Source organism: Ostrea edulis, chromosome 6, assembly GCF_947568905.1.
Source record: "Ostrea edulis chromosome 6, xbOstEdul1.1, whole genome shotgun sequence".
In the NCBI taxonomy this organism is placed as follows: Eukaryota; Metazoa; Mollusca; class Bivalvia; order Ostreida; family Ostreidae; genus Ostrea; species Ostrea edulis.
The window spans coordinates 53,165,477-53,182,961 of NC_079169.1; the positions used below are offsets into that span (position 1 = coordinate 53,165,477).

Sequence of the window (17,485 nt, forward strand, 5' to 3'; positions counted from 1 at the left end):
TTTAAAAAAAAATGTTTATCAACTTGTTGTGTTTTAGGTATATGATATAAACAATATCACACTCTAATGTTGATCTCGGACCTGGGATTGCCCCTCGAGTGATCTCGGGGCCAATCCCAGGTCCGAGATCAACATTAGAGTGTGATATTCTATATATATCATATACCTAGTAGTGTATCAGCCCTGATACACCTATCTTGGCTAGGGTGAGACAGCTGCAAGTAGGTAGGGCTGTCTCGCCCTAAGGGCCGAGATATCTCTGTCTCGGCCCGTTGTCAAGGGGCTGTCTCGCCCTCAAATTTCAAATGGCTATTTCTTCTTTAATCTTTTGAAATCTAACATAACTACATGAAAAAATGATGTTAGACACAATTTTTTTCAAATATAATACTTTCTTCCACGACAAAATTTAATTTAAGCAGAAAAATTAAATAAAAACGTTTTTGAAAACAGCGCTAAATTGTAGCGAGTATCTAAGCAAAGGGGGGTAACCCAAGTAACAATTGTTTATTTAGAACAATAACACGTTTAACTTCATTTCAAAACAATAAACGTTCTAGGTGACAGAAAACAGTAGGAGGATTATGGAGGGTGATACTGAAGCATTTTCAGAAATCCCCGGTCCTAATGGAGATAAAATGTTAATTTACAGCAATTTTGATGTAGAAAACTGTTTTAAAACGATTTCTGAAATCTAAAATCCCGAGGACTTGGCAATAAAACGAGAAAAGTAGAACCATTATCTTCCGACGTATTTCAACGACTTATAGATGCTAAACAGATGGGAAACGGTAAAAAAAAAAAACTTACTTCAGTACAAGGTAACATTCCTTAAGCAAAGAAATAGCAGCATCAGATCTGTAAACATTCCCGTTCGAATACGATGACGCCACGTAAACAAAGTTCTACAACTCTTACAAATTATATGAAATATTGAAAACGGGCGAGTTTGGTAAATCCGAACAAATAAATAAAAATCAGCAATAGAATAAAGCTACAAAACCCAGACTTTAGCATGTTTCACAATGTCAATAGTACTGGAAACGTAACCATTAAAGTAAACTCTCTGAAGGAATGAAATAGTCAAATATCGTTGTACAGTATACCATGTATTTATGTTTGGGTCAATGACCCCCCCCCCCCCCAACAATTTAAAAAAAAATGTTTATCAACTTGTTGTGTTTTAGGTATATGATATAAACAATATCACACTCTAATGTTGATCTCGGACCTGGGATTGCCCCTCGAGTGATCTCGGGGCCAATCCCAGGTCCGAGATCAACATTAGAGTGTGATATTCTATATATATCATATACCTAGTAGTGTATCAGCCCTGATACACCTATCTTGGCTAGGGTGAGACAGCTGCAAGTAGGTAGGGCTGTCTCGCCCTAAGGGCCGAGATATCTCTGTCTCGGCCCGTTGTCAAGGGGCTGTCTCGCCCTCAAATTTCAAATGGCTATTTCTTCTTTAATCTTTTGAAATCTAACATAACTACAAGAAAAAATGATGTTAGACACAATTTTTTTCAAATATAATACTTTCTTCCACGACAAAATTTAATTTAAGCAGAAAAATTAAATAAAAACGTTTTCAAAAACAGCGCTAAATTGTAGCGAGTATCTAAGCAAAGGGGGGTAACCCAAGTAACAATTGTTTATTTAGAACAATAACACGTTTTATTATATACTTTCAATTTCATCTCTTCTTTTTTCTTTAAAAGTTTGCGGGCATATATCACACGATATATGCCCGGAAACATTCCGGCCCGCAAACATTACGTCACAATCAAATTTCTACGCCGTTAATTTTCAAATTTTTCGTGTTTTTCATCTTTTACTCAGTTAAACCGATAAAGTTATTGTTAAAAATAAAATTATTGTTGGTTTCTAAATGAAATTGAAAGTATATAATAAAAAGGTTATACACTTTGTATGGGAAATATGACGACCTCGTTTTTTGTCGCGAACGGATCTCGCAAGCTCGGTCCGTCTACGCGCCAAAAAACTCGGTCGTCATATTTTCCCATACAAAGTCTATAACCTATAATAACTTCATTTAAAAACAATCAACGTTCTAGGCGACAGAAAACAGTAGGAGGATTATGGAGGGTGATACTAAAGCATTATTAGAAATTCCCGGTCCTAATGGAGATCAAAATGTTAATTTACGGTAATTTTGATGTAGAAAACTGCTTTAAAACGATTTCTGAAATCTAAAATCCCGAGGACTTGGCAATAAAACGAGAAAAGCAGAACCAATATCTTCCGACGTTTTTCAACGACTTATAGATGCTAAACAGATGGGAAACGGTAAAAAAAACAACTTACTTCAGTATAAGGTAACATTCCCAAAGCAAATAAATAGCAGCATCAGATCTGTAAACATTCCCGTTCATACGATGACGCCACGTAAACAAAGTTCTACAACTCTTACAAATTATATGAAATAATGAAAACGGGCGAGTTTGGTAAATCCGAAAAAAGAAATAAAAATAATTCACTATTTCCAATTTTAGTATTCATTAGCAGGCCCCTAGGAGCTGCTTAATAGTATATACATGTACATGAACAGCACAGCGATAGATATGACGAGTTTCTCAGCCAAGCAGTTCAGTTAATTGAAACGTCCAGATTCTAGACTACATGAGGGGATGTCCATGATTAATAATCCAATTATTGTGACCAACAGTGGAATAAAGCTACAAAACCCAGACTTTAGCATGTTTCACAATGCCAATAGTACTGGAAACATAACCATTAAAGTAAACTCACCGAAGGAATAAAATAGTCAAATATCGTTGTATAGTATACCATGTATTTATGTTAGGGTTAATACCCCCCCCCCCCCCCCCCAATTTTTAAAAAAAAAGTTTATTAACTTGTTGTGTTTTAGGTATATGATATAAACAATATCACACTCTATCACCCTACGGGCTTGGGCCGAGATCAACTCTCGGGGCCAATCCCAGGTCCGAGATCAACATTAGAGTGTGATATTCTATATATCTCGACCCTTAGGGCGAGACAATCCTACCTACTTGCAGCTGTCTCACCCTAGCCAAGATAGGTGTATCAGGGCTGATACACTACTAGGTATATGATATATGAATTTATTTGTCTTTTTGTTCAGTTGTTTGTTTGTTCTCTTCATTCTTGCTTGACAAATGCATCAAACTATAGATTTTCATTTGAGTTGTATTCTAAAAACGTTTCATGCACTATCAAACTAGAACACAGTAGTAAGTTATCTATTAGATATGTAGTTTGTTGTGAATGATAGGCTTGAAAGTTTCCATTCATTTCTATTGTATTTGGTCAGCGTAAGTCGTGCGTTTACAAATGAACACTTTTAACTCTCGATAATAATAATAATAATAAATTTATTTTGTAAAGCGTAAAATCCATATTGTTCTAAACGCTATTTGAATAACAATAAAATAAATTGTATGAGAACAAATGACTAGCAGGTGAAGATAAGGAACCTGTTATGATTGCACAACATAGTAATCTTAACTTAGATATTTACAATACAAATCTTAAAATGCGTTATTGGTATATAAACAAGAGTACCGCCAACGGTACATAATACGCCCATGATTTGCAGAACTTGGTTTCAAGTAGTATATATCAGCAATCATCAGGGTGTGGCATTTAATTCTCTTTGCATCGAAAAAAAACAACAACAACACAAGACCAATCATGTAACTCTCTATATAATATTTTCACTTGGCATAAATATATGTGTACCAAGTTTAATGGTCCTTTCCCCCAACGAATCGGTCTGCCTCCTGCTAATACGACCTTAACCTTAAGAAACAATAGGTATCCTCCACTTGGCATAAAGTGTATGTGTACAAAGTTTTACGGTCCTAGCCCCAACAGTTTGGTTTGTATACTGCCTACAAGGTTTTCCAACTAATTGATACTGTGGCCTTGACCTTGAAAAATAATAGGCATCTTCGTCTCATCGTGGTGATCAAATGTACCAAGTTTCAACATTATGAAGCTTACGGTTCGGTTTGTATCCTGCCTACAAGGTTTTCCTACTAAGTAATACTACGACCCTGACCTTTGACTTTGAAAAACAATAGGCATCTTCCTCTCATCATGGTGATCAAATGTACCAAGTTGTAAAATACCGGAGCTTACGGTTCGGTTAATCTCGGTTGAGAATATTTGGACTGACGCCTTCACCAAATCTCGGAACAGTCCTTCATTATTCATGTCTGGAAAGTTACTATCAGTTTCGACTGGTTCTAGCTACAGGCAATTGCATCGCTTGGGGTCGAATTTACTATATAAAGAGTACTCTTTATATAGTAAATTCGACACCCAAGCGATGCAATTGCCTGTGGTTCTAGCAATTAATGTGCACTTTTAAAGTGACATTGCTGTTCGCTTCAAATCAGTTAGTTGACTTTCAAACTAAATCTGTATCACTATTAATGATGTACATTTATTACTTACCATATAAGTATGTAAATTCCATAAAATAAATCATCACTTATTTTCCCGTTCAACCAGACGCTCGGCTATCTCCGTAAATCTCCGACAAGTATCTTTACCGGGGCTGTATTCAAGATCGTTGCGGCTATATTTATAGGGCTCGGTAGCGCTATTATCTTGAACGATGTGCTATGCTAGCCCTACGTTCAATATACCTATATGGCACGCCAAATTCACAAAAATGAGCTAAACATAGTTTCACAGTTGATAAACTAGGTAAACGATTCGTTAACTATAGTTTTCATCCGTAAAACTATATTTAACGGTTGTAAACTATAGTTTACAAATGCTAATCCAAGTTTATCTATCTTTAAATAAACGTTAACAATAGATTTTGCTGATAAATACAGATTCACATTTGTAAACTATAATTTACATTCGTTAACTATAGTTCACAATTGTTAATCCTTGTTTTACAAATTGTGATACTATATTTATCAGATAAACTATGTTTAACATTCGTTAATTATTGTTTTTGATCGTAAACTATAGCTAACTGCCATTTTTACTCATAAACTATATTAAACAAAACTGTGTTTATCACATTTTGTGAATTCGGCGCATTAAATGACTATAAACTATATCTTACAAAACTGTGTTTATCACTTTTTTGTGAATTCGGCGCATTAAATGACTATAAACTATATCTTACAAACCGTAAACTATCATTTACATTCGTTAATAATAGTTTAGACTAGTAACCCGTAGTTTACAATCGTGAAACCGTATTTATCAAATAAATTATGTTTTGCAATCGCTAATGATTGTTTTCATTGTTAATTATAGTTTACGCTTGTGAAACATAGATTATCTGTTAACTATGGTTTACAGATGTGAAATATAGATTAACGTCGTTAACTATAGTTTACGGTCCGTAAACTATAGATGGTTTTCACATGACGTATTTTGACCCCGTGTTATTCCCCTTGGCCGCCATCTTATAGGTCAAACTGGTGGATTTTCCTCTTTGGGCAACCAATTTCAAACATGTAAGGCAGAAATATATGGGGGGAAATCTTTGCAATATTGCAATTATGAAGTAAAAGATGCATTAACAAATGTATATTAATAAGAAAAACAGTTTATCTCCACCTCAGTGACTAGAATAACAAGGTTGATTTTGGTTGAATAATGAAGGAATCCGGGCATGTTAACCTACAATATGGCGGCCAATGGGAAATAACTCTTGCTTAATCGCTTCGATGGAAAACCATCTATAGTTTACAGTCGATAAACCTAGTTTATCAACTGTGAAACTATGTTTAGCTCATTTTTGTGAATTTGGCGTGGCATATACCTAGATATCTAGCCTAGCAGCTAGGCTAGCCGCTACGATCTTGAACGCAGCCCAGTGTGAAAGTAAATTTCCAGACATGAATTATGAAGGACTGCTCCGAGATTCGGTGAAGGCGTCAGTCCAAATATTCAGCCGAGCCGAATCTCAACCGAGATTAACGGTTCGGTCTGTATCATGTCCACAAGGTCCGGACGACGTATAAAAATAGATCGAAAAAGTTATGAGTTGTCTTTCTCTGACTTGTCGTGTCGGTGAGTTTTACTTTTGATTAGATCTAGATCTGGGCCTAGTTGATTTTCGAGGAGTCGTCTGGTAACCATATTGAACTACCTTTATACCCGTTTTTGAAAAACTCAACTTTCGTTATATATTCGCAGAAACGGGTGAATCAATGACAGAGGTGAAGTAAGGTTTCATCCAACTTTTTAAAAATCTTATGAAAATGTGACTAGGTCCTAGACTATATATTGTCTTCGAAATCTAAAAATACAAATTGATGTATAGGCTACAATATGTTTATATCGCCTGTAACATCTCCTTGATAGAATCTTTTTAAAGACATATTTAAAAAACAACAACATGTTTTCACCCACAGAGAAGATCTTGGACTCTCCAGGCCATCTAACCATAGGCCTCCTGTCTCATCAATTTCAATCACAGGGCCCTGTGATTCAATGTATATGTGACAGATTTAGGGACGTGGATACGGATTTAGAGAGGAATCGGTAAGTGTGATCGAACTGAAATCGCGAAGAATATATATTCTTATTTAAAATCTGTAGGAGCTATAGGTCTACAGTAGTCTCGGCCATATATGGCAAGAAATAAGGACTCCGTTTTTAACTGTTTAAGTGATTCTTAAGTCACACAAAGTCACTAAATCGGTACGACGGTAGGACAAAACGTCACAGGAAAAAACGTAAATAAAGTAAAAATAAAATTATTCAGTTCAGTATAATGAATATTATCTTCTTAGATGGTTCATTTATTATTGGCCAGAAAAACCCCCACCTATTAATATTGCATGTACAGAGTAGCATTGAAAATTTTTACCTCGAGATAAACAAATTGTCAACCGAGGAGTGCAAATTTTCATTGTTTATTTTTAATCGAATTTCAGCCTCCTATACCTTCTTACACAGCAACGTTGATATGAACTTTCTTGACTGTGTTGTCAATTTTTATAGATCTATCATCTAGATACAATTCGTGTAATGTTGAGTGCGTGTCACACCTTAATTTTCAGCATTGCACGGAATTTGCCATTATTTTCAATCGAAACACCTGTTTATGGTAATGGTTTCTCACTAAAGAGGGATAATCACATTTTAGCGAGAACATGAGGAAGTGTTTCCAACCTGTAGTATGCGTGCACTCAACTGATACCATGAGTTAGCATTCCCAATTAATGCAATAAAAGCTGTTACTGACGGTATTTTTTCAACTATCCAATTATTCACTAAATAACACCTACCGGTTTAATTAATATAATCCCAAAGATCTGAAGAAAAATTCTGCAAAATAAACAAGGGAATATTGTTTGAGAGCACACCTACAATGAGCGTTTCGTATAAACTGCCATTATGTCGTATACACGGACATGGGAACGATGATTGCCGAACGTGATCGGGTTGCTGAGACCGAGGCCATATACAAACGCGAGTAACTACACGTGTCGTTTGTTTTAAAATATTATGTTGTTTCATGAATGACTAGAAATACTATGCAAGTGTGAAAAGGTAATAATTACGCAAATGTGTCACTCAAATGAAATTTTGATTGTGAATTTTCTATAAAATTGGATGTTAAACTGTTTACAAATCTAACACGTGCTCAGTGCCTCTCTTTCGCTTTTTCCGAACTGGTGACCTCCAAGGTCAATGCACATCGGAGGTTACGAGCAGGAATTACTGACAGGATGACAATGATTCATGAATCTATATTTCCTGCTGATTTGACGGGTTTATTGCTTCAGATTCAATTTGATTCTATTAAGTTATATATATTCAATCACATATATGTTGACTATTTGTTTAATATATTTTCCGTCAGTTACAGAGCTCTTGTATTGCTTTAAACAAAATACAATCAATCATAAAATTTCTAATTGTGACTTTTTGTCCATGGTGAATTTGTTCTGTGACATTTTGTCCTACATTCTCTTGATGTACTCTTTAGAAAGGGTTTTCAGAAAATGTTCTTTCAACTTTTACTTTCTTTTATTGATTCACTGAAATGAACTAATTTGATATTACAGGATTTAACATATATGCTCTTGTTTTAAATGTACAGATTATTAGATACATCAAAACCTTTAGATTGTCAGAAGAATGTGGATGTGCAATCCATTTTTAGCTCACCTGAGCTAAAAGCTCAAGTGAGCTTTTTCTGATCACCCGTATTCCGGCGTCTGTCCGTCCGTCTGTAAACTTTTAACATTTTTAACTTCTTCTCAAAAACCACTGGGCCAATTTCAACCAAAGTTGGCACAAAGCATCCTTAGGTAAGGGGAATTCTAAATTGTTAAAATAAAGGGCCAGGCCACCTTCCAAGGGGAGATAATCAAGAAAAGGTAAAAATAGGGTAGGGTCATTAAAAAATCTTCTTAAGAACCACTGTGCCAGAAAAGCTGAGATTTATATGGGAGCTTCCTGATATAGTGCAGATTCTAAATTGTTAAAATCCTGGCCCCCGGGGGTCGGATGGGGCCACAATAGGGGATCAAAGTTTTACATACAAATATATAGGAAAAATCTTTAAAAATCCTCTTCTCAAGAACCACTAAGCCAGAAAAGCTGATATTTGCATGAAAGCTTTCTGACATAGTGCAGATTCAAGTTTGTTCAAATCATGGCCCCTGGGGGTTGGATGGGGCTACAAGGGCAGAGCAGAGTTAAGTTTGTTCAAATCATGGCCCCCTGTTGTAGGATGGGGCCACAATAGGGGATCAAAGTTTTACATACAAATATATAGGATTTTTTTTTTTAAAATCTTCTTCTCAAGAACCACTGAGCCAGAAAAGCTGATATTTACATGAAAGCTTTCTGATATAGTGCAGATTCAAGTTTGTTCAAATCATGGCCCCTGGGTGTAGGATGGGGCCACAAGGGGGGATCAAAGTTTTACATACAAATATATAGGAAAAATCTTCAGATATCTTCTTCTCGTGAACCATTGGGCCAAGGAAGTTCACATTTACATGAAAGCTTTCTGACATAGTGTAGATTCAAGTTTGCAAAAACTATGGCCTCCAGGGGGAAGGTTGGGGCCATAATCAGGACTACGGTTTTACATGCAAATATATATAGAAAGTCTTCTGATATGGACCAAGGTGACTCAGGTGAGCGATGTGGCCCATGGGCCTCTTGTTGAAATATATATCAGTGCTTCCCAAGGTCTTCTGGTACTTTCCGGACATTTAGAAATGGTTGAGATATTACTGGACCAAATCACATTTTACCAGACCAAAATTTATATGCATATTAATCCCCTATTGTGGCCTCACCCTATACCCTTGGGACCATGGTTTTGAAATTTCATTTAAATTTGAACTTTCTGGCCCAGTAGTTCTTGAAGAAGATTTTTAAAGATGTTCCCTATATATTCCCATGTAAACCTTTGATCCCCTATTGTCGTCCTACCCTACCCCCGGGGGCCATAATTTTAACAAAATGTCAGGAAGCTTTCGTGTAAATTTGAACTGTCTAGCCCAGAATGGCATCGGTGACGTACTTTATTAGCTCAAGCATTGGACTTCAGATTCGTCAGTGGAGTAAACTTTTTTTTTAAACTCGAGCAATTCCCGTAACTCAAATGCAAATTGTTCAAATCAAATGTGCCCATGTTGTTCAAGTACTTCTTGATCGGAGTATAGCTCAATTGTATTATCACCCTCTCAGGAGAATTGAAGATGATTGCAATTTTGATAAATATTTGAGTTAAACGTAAACACGTTTTCTGTTTGCAATGACCAAAGAACAGAATAAATTTTGGGACATAATATATCCTGCTAAAAATTGAAAATTTATCTAATCATGTATTTCATTGGAAAAGAGATTATCGGACGCTTGGTCCGGCCAACAACTGATATTGATCGGACCAAAACAAAAATTACCGGACATTTGCCAATGTCCGACGGACCTTCGGAATCACTGATATATCATGATTATTAAGCTCTGTTGTCTGTCGTCAGCGTAAACTTTTAATATTTTCATCTTCTTCGTGAGAACCACAGGACCAATTTCAACCAAACTTGGGAAAAAGCATCCTTGGGTGAAGGGCTTTCAAGTTTGTTCAAATGAAGGGTCATGCCTCCTCTGAAGGGGAGATAATCACAAAAATGCAAAAATAGGGTGGGGTCAATCTTTTTCTCAAGAACCACTGGGCGGAGGAGCTGAAATTTACGTGAAAGCTTCCTGACATAGTGCAGATTCAAGTTTGTTCAGATCATGGCCCCCAGGGGTAGGATGGGGCCACAATAGGGGATCAAAGTTTTACATGGGGAATAAATAGGGAAAATTATTAAAAAATCTTCTCAAGAACCACTAGGCCAGGAAAGTACAAATTTTCATGAAAGTGTCCTGACATTGTGCAGATTCAAGATTCTTCAAATCCTGGCCCCTGGAGGTAGGATGGGGCCACAATAGGGGATCAAAGTATATAGGGAGAAAATCTAAAATAAAAATGAACCACTAGACCAGGAAAGTACAAATTTACATGAAAGCTTCCTGACATAGTGCAGGTTCAAGTTTGTTAAAATCGTGCCTTCCCCAGAGGGGTAGGATGGGGCCACAATAGGGGATCAAAGTTTTACGTAATAATAATAGAGAAAATCTTTAAAAATCTTCTTCAGAAGAATCACTGGGCTAGAAAAGTTTACATTCACATGAAAGTTTTCTGACAGACAGTGACAGTGCAGATTCAAGTTTATTAAAATCATGGCCCCCAGGGGTAAGATTCAGGGGATCAAAGTTTTACATACTAATACATGGGAGAAATCTTTGAAAATCTTCAAGAACCATTGGGCCAAAGAAGTTTACATTTACATGAAAGCTTCCTGACATGGTGCAGATTCAAGTTTGTAAAAATCATGGCCCACGGGGTAGGTTGGGGCCACAATACTAAATAGGGACCATATAAATATATATGGAAAATCTTTAGATATGGGTCAAGGTGACTCAGGTGAGCAATATGGCCTCTTGTTTTTTTTATGTTGTACATACTTTTTAAAGTATTACCTACAAAGATGGTTTTAGATTGTCCTGTTTAATGACCTAGTGATTCTAAAGACTTACTATGCTGAAGTTGAAGAGGAGTGGAGACATGGTTAGCTGTTTAGAAGGATTGGTAAGTAAAATATGAAGTCAATATCTGTTCACTTAATTAAGAAACAAATAATGTTTTTCTTTTAACATGATGGTAATGTACTACAATTGCTCAGACTGGCATATATTCCATGATGCACCTTGCCAGCTGGAGGTGTAACAATACAGCAATATATTGATCTTTATTTATCGTAAGTCAGGGCTGTCACAGCATATTTTGGTGCAGGGACTGGGACCCTTGACATTGGGAAAATTAGCGTCATTTTGAACAAAATTGGGAAACTTACAGAATGCATAGAATTTTCCCTCACATCATGTTAATTAAGACAATAAGTAACTCAAGTAAATAAGTGACACAAATATCTTTAATATAAAGCACATGTCAAACAATGACATCAAAATTTCAAAAGTCTGTCTTCATAGTCTTGAACTGTTCAATTGTTCTAGACAATTGTGCTCTTCCCATTGTACATTCTGCCTGCAAGTTTATGGAATTCAGACTGATCATGCTTAGATAGTTTTCTGCCAGGATGATCTCCTAGCGGTGTACCGACAGAAACGAAAGGACTTTCGGATTTATTTGAAGTAGATGATGTACTCCAAAATTCACAATACTTGCCCAAATATCCAGATTTAGATGAACTGTAATAAAGCCATGGATATTGAAGTTCGTACTTGCCGGATAGCAAACGTCTATGATCTGGAACGGTACTTGTACTGTCACTGAATTTCTCGCCAATGTCCTCTGGCTCTTCAACTTCCATTGAAACATCAGTCGCAGGACCAGCCGGCACCGGGGATTTGACAGCACATGTGCTCGCTAATTCTGTACTTCTGCTTTCGATTTCATCATTGTTTTCTTCTGGCTCATCGTCTTTGTCAAGTGCCGATGAGCTAAGAGACTGCTGTCGAAACATTGTATCGATGCACTTGCATTTTGATTTTGATTTCTGATCAATTTTTTTCCTGTAATACTTCGCATTGTGCGACTTTTTTTTCCCATCAGTTCATATGTGATTTCGTACTGGTCACGTTTTTCTTGCGAGAACACAAAACACGCTGTAGCATGTACATAATGTAATACCTAAATTCTTTAAAGTTAAATTAATGGTTTATAGAACATATTCAGGCCAATACCTATTTTTCAGTCAAAACTCAGCGTAATGTTTTATATTAGCTCTGTTAAACGAATTCTCGTAGTACAATTTGCTGTATCATCAGGACCGCTCAAACGCTTCAAATAAAACGCATCTCGGTCATTTAGACGTCGAGAAGATAAACACGATACGCCGAAAAGATCAACATGATACAGTGTTTTGAGTTTTGGTTTGTTTGTTTTGTTTTTTTTATTTGTTTTTTTTCCCGAGTTTGAGGGTTGGTCGAGTTGGGAATTTTTTACTTATAAATTGAGAAAAAAGGGCACTTTTTTGGATTGGGAATGGGGCCGAATATCGGACCCAATTCCGGTAGATTGACGCCCTGTAAGTCTGTATCATGTGTATATTGATCTGGAATGAATCTAGGGGTCACATCAGTTTATATATGTATTTGTTACTTTTTGCACAGTTTATGAACTGTTAAACATTTATTGGATGATAGTGAGGGAGATATGAAGATCTATTCACTGAAGAAAAATCATATTCCTGGAGGGCAACACCTTTTTCTTTGATGAATAGATCTTCATACAGGTGACTCTCGATAACTCGAAGTTCAAGGGACCTTGATAAAGCTTCGAGAAATCGAGAGTTCGAGAGATTGAAATTCGGAAATTGATGGTCTGCCTGTATGGTTAAGATTTTACATAATTATAATATCATTTTGACATGTCGTTTTCCTTCATATTCGTCAGGTAGTTAATTTGATATCAAAATAAAAAACCTTATTTTGCATTATTAAAAACATTTCAAAGTTTATGCATTTATTTGTTCTTTAACCATGCTTAGATAGGCCAGGGTTTGACACTAGGGCATGTCCGACCGACTGAGTCTACTAAATGATAGGTCTGGTCGGGTAATATGTCGATTTACTAGTCTGACTGGTCGTGTTAAAAAAATAAACAAGAAACTTTACTTTAAACAATAAGATATTTTATTCTTAACTAAAAGAAAATAACTGTTAGTGTAAAGAGTTTTCAAGCAATCTTAAACGGTGTGATGGAATTATCTCTATTTTTAGTTCTAATAAATAAGTCACAGTCGGAAGTGATGTTTTACGACACCTACTCGATGTTAATTTTAAACTGTTTATTTGAATTGACTATAATAAAGTGTTTATCAAGTTGATAAATTACGTCGTAAACAGCTATTTATCGGTGTTGACATATGTGCGGGAATGTCTCTATATTTAAATATGACTTCTTGTCCTCAAGGAAAGATATGTCCCAGGAGAAAAAAGAAAAGGTTAGAAAGAAACAAAGCAGGGCTTATGAAATATAAATTAAGGTATTCCATGTATAATGAAAGGATAATGAACAATTTTGAAGGATTTAGATCAACATAAATGTTTATTGTTAAATAATGATGAAAGTGAAGCAGATGAAATTCACATGAATGGTAAATGATTAGAAGCTGACCTTTTCGCACTTAAGACTGTTTGGAAAAGTTGTCTGCCCTTTGTAAAAATAAGAAAAATCTAATTTTCTAAAAATGTGTGTGGTCAATGATTAATTTTATTTCATATTTTCACTAAGAGAAAGCGTTTGTAACTTTCTACCAAGAGATTTGTATGAAAATATAATTTCTTTTTAAAATATTGTAATAAAACATGCTTTTCCCATATACTTCAATGTTAAATTCTAGGTGAAATAAATCAAGCAGTAAACAAAATTTTGAAAATTCCTATGGTGGATTATTTTTATTTGATGAACCCTTCAAAATGATACCATGATTACAAAAATTCCACCATCCATTTATTAGATATGAAATATGGTCATTATACATTGAATACCTTAAGTAAAAAGCCGGTTGAGGTCATTTTGTACTAAATAGACTAAAGAATATCCGTGCCAAGTAGAATTTAAAGAAACCGAAAACATGTTTGAAAATCAAATTGAATGACTAGACTTAAGATATTTTTGAGACAATTAAATACGTTTTGGTTCAAACTTAACGTTTGTCATTTAAATGAAGTATTTGAATATGGAGAAACTATCAGTTTTTTTCTGGAAAGTTGGTCAGGGCTAGTGGATATAAAGTCAGGTCTAGTAAAAATCATTTGAAGTAGCCTGACTAGTCTAGTGCTCAAAAAAGTAAATGTCAAACCCTGTAGGCATACGAAACCAAGTTCCGATGAAGCTTTACTATCGCAAACTAAACAGAGCACAATGTTATGTCGCTTTACCCAAAGCAAAAATTCTAACTAATGAGTAAAATTATGTTTTAGAGTAACTTTACACAAAGAAAAAAACTAGAGAAATTTAACGGTCTGTAGATCTCTAAATTATGTATAAAACTTATTCTCTCGTTGTCAGTCGTCAAAACAAATTATAGATTTTATTCATAGTAGATTATATATAATTTTAATCATCACGACACCATTGAAACCCCAGTGCAGGGTGTAAACTAGCCAATTATATACTCAAGTGTGTCACCTCCACAAAGAAGCAAGGGCGATGTTTCAACTATGTAAACACCTAATTACCCCTCCAGCGTTCAACAAAATCCAGGTAAGGTCCAAGTGGAAATTATTAAACGCTTGGGTAACGATGGGTATACGCTACCACCACTTCGAGACATTGAGTGAAAAACAATGAAATGTGTTTTACAGGACCCAACTTCACTTCGAGAGATTGAAAACTTTAAGAGATCGGACGTTCCAGAGATCGATAGTAAATTTACTTTGTTATATAGGGAAATAATCGGGACCATCATTTCACTTCGAGAGACCGAGAACTTCGAGAGATCGAAGTTCAAGCCATCGAGAGTCACCTGTATTTCTAAAACATTCATGCAATAAATTGTTTATTATATTGAAACAAAGCAAGAGTACAGAAGTGCATTTGAAATTGGGGTCCGCTCATCTACACATCGTATGTAGCTGAGATCTCCCTAACAACAATGAACACAGCACTGTCAATATATTAGATGGTACATGTTACAAAATAAAGTGACAGGATAACCATTTCTTGTGTTGCCTTTCTCTGCTGATTACTTCCATGGTCTTTGTATCAACCAAAATCAACCTACATGGGTCATTCTTTGATACTGGTGAAAATGAGGACTAAATATAGTCTCACTTTAATATATATTTTCTTTGCATTAATAACAAAACTATGTAATATTGGATATCATTTTATTCAGAATGAATGGGAGAGATAAAATAAGATAACATTTATGTGATAATGCCAACCTCTTTAAATTATATACTAAAAACTTTTTAAAAATAGCATAAATTACGCATGGAAAATGGGACAAAGACGGGTGCATGTCATAAAATGGGAATAAAGTATTCCATTGTATTGGGATGCACAGTTTTTGAGTTCCACTATATACAGCAATATTTGAACTATAATTTACCATAAAATCATTCATGAAATTTATTGCCTTCATGAAAAAAATCATAAATTAAAATTCATGTTCGTTTGTTACATGTGGTGTCCAAAAAGTTTGTGTACTTCACGTTTATTTTTTTGCTCTCCCTTTATACCTTTAGGCTCAATGTTTTAATTGATTTTAGAAAAGGAAATATTCTGGAAAAGCAAATGAATGGAAACTAGCTTTTACCTTTCGTTTAAAATAAATTTTGAACAAATTTATCAGAAAAGGTAATTTCGTGTCCAATCTGCAACGTACGTTATTACCAAGTTTTCTCGAGAGTCGAATGTCAGCAATTCTGCTGACTATCTCAAGAATCCCTCTGTCCAATTTTTAAACACTTTCCTATAAAAGTGTATGCATACAGTAATAAACTTACACATTTATTTCATGATTTTATGCAAAAATAAATTGCAAAAAAACAAATCTGCACCAAATTATGGCATAAATAATAGACACTATGTAACAAGCAATTTACACTCTGGGGTAGGTTTTTAAAATGCTTCAAAGTGAAATAAAGCACTTAGCTAATATCTTTTTATGCGTTTTAGCTATTTTAATCTCTAATCTACAAATTAATGTAGTTCCACACTCCTGTGACGTCATAACATTTTGCAAAGTCAATAAGTTAATGACTGAAACATAAATTTTGTTGGAGTCTTTTTCAATAGTTATTGTAAAAAAATTTGTTAACCATAAAATATTTAAAAAGTCTTAGTTATATTTGAATAGTCAGTTATTGAATCCAAGGACAATAACTCTGTTTTCATTAAATTATTTATCAAGTCCATTATGCAATAGATTTCCTATATTTTTCACAAACATTTTACTAAGGTGATAAGGAATTATTATCTGTGTCTTTTCATGAAATTACATAAAATTTTAATCCATGAGTGGTTTTCAATAGCTCAGCTGTATGGTGCCAGACTTAGGTTTTTTTATGGGGGTATACATACTCTGAAAGCTATAGATTTGAAATTATTAAGGAAAGGTATGGATTTTTCCCCATAAATAACTATAACAGATGTACATCTACTAATATTTACATTTGCAACTGTTTTCTCCTACATAACACTATTACGAGCAATACGTATTTATTTCTGGATAAATCTACTACGGGGTCAACAGAGGTCACGGCTGTGCGTATGAACATTTGTTAAAAGTAGGTAACAGGTACTACTTTTACTAAGGCAATACACATCTAGCAATCGCTCTCACTTACTACAGAAATCTTTCAATAGATGAAATCAACATCACAATATGTATTTACGGTTTTATTTGTATTCCAAGCAGTGAACTTTCATCAATAATTGATAAAAACATTTCTGTAAACAATGTCTTTAGTTACTAGCCTACTAGGCCTAATGTATGTCTAAAATTTCGTCTGCTACAACTTCACCCTGGTCCTCGGTGATGCGGAATTGTACTTACTGCTAGACGACATCTTCACAAGTCAAGGGTTATTGATTCGTTACCTCACACTAACCCTTGACATCAGTCGCTATTTAAAAGTTGGGCTCGAGAAGAAGCAATATGATTGGTTTGCAGCCTGAAGCTGCAAACCAATCAGACAACGGCTTTTATAGTCGATCGAAAACAAAACTAAACAGTAAACACGCATGGCGACGGCATTATGGTGTAGAATTTGTGACCAATTAGTACAAGACAGATACCGTCGATTGATTTTCGGGAGTTCGTTTTGCTTGAAGAAACAATTAGACGAGGGTTCGGGGTATGAGCCGAATGAAAATGACGGATTGTCGAAGTACGTTTGTCGACTATGTTTTAATAAATTAAACAAATTGTCCAAAATAATGGAACAAC

General features: G+C 35.2%; 2 protein-coding genes across 3 annotated transcripts in view; one reads left to right on the forward strand and one right to left on the reverse strand.

Moving 5' to 3' along the window:
• LOC125646743 (uncharacterized) overlaps nucleotides 1-4,613 on the reverse strand; it is a 23,835-nt gene extending 19,222 nt beyond the window's left edge. Inside the window, exon 1 of the mRNA XM_056140016.1 lies at nucleotides 4,470-4,613. The gene's annotated coding sequence lies outside the window, so the exon portion shown is untranslated. The remainder of the gene's footprint in view (nucleotides 1-4,469) is intronic.
• Nucleotides 4,614-6,405: 1,792 nt separating this feature from the next.
• LOC125646740 (uncharacterized) overlaps nucleotides 6,406-17,485 on the forward strand; it is a 149,239-nt gene continuing 138,159 nt past the window's right edge. The window contains exons 1-2 of one of the 2 annotated variants that reach the window (XM_056139987.1): nucleotides 6,406-6,530; nucleotides 11,061-11,151. The gene's annotated coding sequence lies outside the window, so the exon portion shown is untranslated. The remainder of the gene's footprint in view (nucleotides 6,531-11,060; nucleotides 11,152-17,485) is intronic. The other variant, XM_056139986.1, reaches the window with a different exon arrangement.